General features: G+C 34.9%; 1 pseudogene; it reads right to left on the reverse strand.

Moving 5' to 3' along the window:
* Positions 1 to 1429: 1429 nt before the first annotated feature.
* On the reverse strand, positions 1430 to 2858 carry LOC104249217 (transcription factor MYB39-like; annotated as a pseudogene).
* Positions 2859 to 5594: the final 2736 nt, after the last annotated feature.

Consider the following 5594-nt stretch of genomic DNA (forward strand, 5'->3'; position numbering starts at 1 on the left):
AGTGAATGAGACTTCTTGAACACTCTTAATTGTATTAGGTTATGGACCCTATGAGCTGAGTAACATGAGAATATTATTGTGCAATGTGAGATAGAAATATGTGGGTACAAGGTGCCGGGAAAAATATTATGGTTTTATTTAATGGCACGTGAGTTGTCCGTGCGGTTGTGACATAAATATGGGCACGAGGTGCCGTGAAAATATGAAAGTAGGCTGATACCTATATTATTTATGATTATGAAATGAGGTGTCACAAGGTGACCTTTACTCGAAAGAATTATATTCGAAAGATGCTTATCTGAAAGATATTTATTTGAAGGAAATATATTCGAAATATATTTATTGAAAAGCATATTATCTTAGAGATTATTACTTGAAGGATTTATAGGCGAAATATTTATAATTGAAGGACTTGATTAATTGATTGCACTTGTATTTATTATTTGTTGAGAAACATTTATGGTGTTCTTGTTGCCTGCTATTTATATCACCGGTTGATCATTGTTGCCATCATTGTTATCTGCTTCCTTTTATTTTTGTACGCTATTTTGCATAGGTTTATTTGGTAGTCTGGTTCTAGCCTCGTCATTACTTCGTCGAGGTTAGGCTAGGCACCTACCAGCACATGGGGTCGGTTGTGCTGATACTACACTTCTGTACATTTTTGTGTACAGACCCAGGTATTTGATCGATAGTAGCTACTCGTTGCGGTGGAGACTCAAGGTAAACCTGCTGCAGCGTTCGCAGTCCTCAGAGTCACCTTCAATTGTACTTATTTCCATTTGTTCCCTTTGTTTCAGAACAATGATATATTTATTTTGTATAACTACTCTTAGAAAGGCTTGTGACTTGTACCACCGGTTTTGGGAATTATAAATTGCTAAGAGTTATTGAATTTAAAGTTGGCAAATATCAATGTTATTTCAGTTAATGTTAGGCTTACCTAGTTTAGAGACTAAGTGCCATCACGACTCCTTCGGAGGGATTTTTGGGTCGTGACAGAAAGATTAATTCAAAAAAATCTAGTCATAACATTACATAATAGTGTACCGAGTGACGTGATTACTAAATTAGGTGACGGTACTAATGCACGTAACTAACTTTTATTGTAAATAAGATATCCAAGCCTACTTATACATATATAAGTACATATACACAAAAAATTCAGCGTCCCCCATGGTTGTTTTGGGATGTTTAGATCTTGCCTACCCAGAGACGAGTCCTAATTTTATAGCATTGTAACTACTGATTTGACGATGTTTTGAGACATTTTATTTATTAGAGTACTCTGCTGTTATTTACAAATTTCATTAATTTACAACCAGTCGGGATGTACACAAATATACCTACCCTAAATTATTTTACGTTTTAAACAAACCGACAAAATTGATTAAAGAACTCTCCCTTCCATAAGGGAAAAGAAAAATCCTCAACAAAAAAACAATGCAAATATTGATTAAAACGTGTACAAGAAAAGGGCTGATCAGAAAAGGAAGCTACACAAATTAGCACTTTATTTTTTTTTATAATTTTCCACCCAGTATTCGAAGCTGAATGAAATCTATCTACATTAAAACAAGGGAAGCTCTAAGTAATCTTCAAATAATACCTTGCCAGAAGAAGTTATTAGCTTCGTCATCCAGACCTTTTTCCCATGCATCTAAGAAACCATAACTGGGAACATCAATATTCTGGTCAAATGGTGATTTCTCATGTGTAGCTGGAACTAATGACGGCAGTGAATAATCTGAATCAACATTGAACACTTTACCAAATCCGTCCAAGGAATTCGAATTTGGAGAAGGCCCATCTATGTTACTTGTCACATTAGTAAGAATGTCATATGGTGAAACATTGTTGTATAATTGTTGCATGGGTAAGTTTTCTTGAAATGTTTGAAATGGAGGAGTGTTTAGGACTTGAATTATGTTTTGAATGAGATGGATTTTGGCCATTTCAGTCAGTTCTGCTTCACTGCTTGTAACCTAAGAGCAGATTCTAAAGGATTTATCAAATTACAAAGACTAAGAAGCAGAGTGGGATCAGTTATTGGTTGATGTGTTACTGGATCAATTCCAGATTTGAGAAGCTTTTTCTTCAAATGGGTATTCCAAAAATTCTTGATTTCATTATCAGTCCTTCCTGGAAGATGAGATGCAATTCTTGACCATCTACAAGGAAATATATAATAATGTTAATGCAGAACAAAAATAAAATAAAATAGTGGACTATACAAAGGTTGATTTATTTATATAGACCGTCAATTTAAAGAATTTTTACATCTTACTTTTAGATTACTAGTTGCAGTTTTTATGAAAGTTATCTGTAATTATTTTTTACGTGATCTGTTAGTGCAAAGATTCTTTTACATTTGTTTGTTATCGTACAGAAGTTAAACTCTAAAAAGGCACAAACAATGGACAAAAAACATGAAAAATATATATATGAAGAAGTAAGGAAAGTTGGAGTATTAATTAATTGTTACTCCTACTTGTTTCCAAGGACAGAATGAAAGTTGATGATCATTTGTTCTTCCTCCTCTGAGAAACCTCCTCTTTTAATATCAAGCCTTAGATAATTAGTCCACCTTAGTCTACAACTCTTCCCACACCTGTTTAAGCCTGCTCTTTTGTGAACCAATTGCCAGTTTCCATGACCATTTTCTTGAATATATTCCATTAGTTTTTCATCTTCTTCAGCTGTCCATGGCCCCTTCTTCAAATCATTGTCTAATTTGCAGCATGGATATCTCCCCATTTTTCAAATGGAAGACTGAAAGTCAAATAATTTCTTAAGGAATGAGATAATTGGAAAATGCACAATTTTGAGAAATGTTGGAGAGAAATGTGATGGTCTTTATAATTGCATGGAAGTCAGTTTGTATAGCATGAGGTCAACTATTTTCTTCATATTATACAACAAGCTCCAGGCAACACGGCAAAAGATATAGAGAGGTGGCCTAGCAGACCGTGTTTGTCTCATCAAATTGTATTAAACAAAGAATTAGGTAATGCTAGTGTCAATTTCAAAAATAGTAAGATTTTTGTAAACTTATCTAAAACAAACGTGTTGGTAAGCCACCAAGATAATTTCCTTGGATTCTAGTTCTTTTTGGTTGATTATGTTTTACTCCATCCAATTTTTGAAGCAGTGGCACATGTAACATATAATATAATTAACCGGTTCAAAGGAACGCAGTATCTTTGTAGACAATAAATTTGGGTCGTGAAAATAAAATCAAGACAAAAAATATTGCAACAATCGTAGTATTTTATTTCGAATATTTGAGTGTACAATCTCTATAAATCCTCTGATTCTTCTTTTCAATAGTAAATAAATTCAAGGGCCTTTGAGCTTGATCTTGAATATGTATTTGTTGCCACAAACGATGATCTTGTTCTTGAGCTTTAGCTTGATCGCTTGAACTTGACCTTGATTTGTTCTTCGTTCTTGAGCTTGAACTTGATTTGTTCTTCATTCTTGAGCTTGAACTTGATTTTTTGAACTTGATTTCTTGAAGCTTGAAACTTGTAGAGAAATTTGCGGTGTTTGATCCACGAGCTCTCTCTTACTTCTTGTTATAACTTCTGGTGTGTTTTCTGGGTTATGAAGACCTCTATTTATAGTTGTGGAAGGGAGGAGTTGTGATAAGAACAAACTGGTGTGTTTGATCCACGAGCTCTCTCAGCTTCTCTTTTGCTTTACATTATTCGACTTTTATCTTAGTCGCATAATTTCCAGCTTTACGTGCTTGTAACAAATGATTCATATCTTGCCGTGGGAGAGTCCAAATAATGAACCGTTTGATGAATTCAATATCTAAAATATATCCAATACTCAGAATCAAAAACCTTCAGAATCGTGCTGGATAATATTTTGAAACCAACTTTAGATTTCACCATGTTAAAAATTTCAGATTTGCGCAGTCTCACTAAAAAATTCATATCTCGGTGTAAAAATATCAAAATTACAAACTGTTTGATTTTAAGAAAAATAGACTTCAAGATTTAGAATATATCCAAAATTCTCAATCAAACAACTTCAGAATCGTCCCAGATAATATTTTGAAATAAACTTTATATTGCACCATGCTATCAATTCCAGATTTGCGCAGTCTCACCAAAAAAATCATATCTCGATATAAAAATATCAAAATTGCGAATCATTTGATTTCAAGAAAACTAGACTTCAAGACCTAGAACATATTCAAAATTCTCAATAAAACAACTTCAGAATCGTCCTAGATAATATTTTGAAATCAACTTTATATTGCACCACGCTATAATTTCCAGATTTGCGCAGTCTAGCCAAAAGATTTATATCTTGGTGTAGGAACGTCGAAATTAGGAACCGTTTGATTTATTGAAAACTAGACTTCAAGATCTATAATATATACAAAATTCTCAATCAAACAACTTCGAAATCGTCCCAGATAATATTTTGAAATCAACTTTACATTGCACCACACCATCAATTCCAGATTTGCGCAGTCTCACAAAAATTCATATTTTGGTACGGAAGCCTCGAGATCGGAAGATGTCTTACTTGCCATCAATCGAAATTTAAGAGCCATATTCTCGCAAATATCTTGAGTTCAAGTCTCACTGAATTTGAAACGTTGTGGCAAGGAATCCTTTCCTTATACTTGTGTTTCCTTTTGATGTCTCTCTTCTCTTCCCCCTTTTTATTAAGGCAGAGGGTGGACTTGGAGACCAACAAACTTGAAGGTTTGGCGAACCTAAAGACATAGAGAATCCCTAGACTTCAATGCAAATACTTGATATCCTCCTAAAATCAGCCCATCGAAGATATCAATTTACCATGGAGGGTTTCCCTCTTTAAATCAAATGATGTCAAAGTTCAGTAGGAGGATGGGATTTCAGCTTGATCTTACATTCCTTCATACTTCATTCGAACAACAATTGGGGCAATATGTATCTTTTGAACTTATGCGACTAAACTTAGAATGAAACTCTAAGCTGCCTACGTACCTCGGTGAAGAGGATCAAGTCATATCGTAGTTTAGACTGGGTAGATTTTCTTTTTTTTGTTACATCCTAACTTTTGCCTAGGCCGCCTCTTTCGAGATTTTCAACCTAGTGGACTTTTTTTTGGGCCGTACACAATTTATACTCTTACGGGCCAGGAGTGTAGCAACATACAGTTTAGGCTCGTGCGTCAAGGAGCGTTGCAACTTCAAGGATAATACTTCTTCAAAAACTTGCCATTGATAGGGCCGATCCTTATACCATCTGCATCAACCAGCTTGTAAGCCCCACTTGAGTAAGCTTCTTGTACGACATATGGCCCATCCCATTTTGAAACGAACTTCCCTACAAGTTTATGGGAAGTAATTATGGGTCTTCGTACGGCAAGGACTTGATCTCTTACTTGAAAGGATCTCGGGCGAACTCTTTTATTGAAGGTGCGAGATAATCGAGCTTGATAACATTCAAGACTCTGTTAAGATTCAAATCTCTTTTCATCAAGAGCTTCCAACTCTACTAACTGAAGTCGAGCATTTTCTTCATCAGTGATCCTTTCTTGAATAGCCAGTCGTAACGAAGGTATTTGACGCTCAAGTGGCAAGATGG

This window comes from Nicotiana sylvestris, chromosome 8, assembly GCF_000393655.2.
Source record: "Nicotiana sylvestris chromosome 8, ASM39365v2, whole genome shotgun sequence".
Lineage (NCBI taxonomy): Eukaryota > Viridiplantae > Streptophyta > Magnoliopsida > Solanales > Solanaceae > Nicotiana > Nicotiana sylvestris.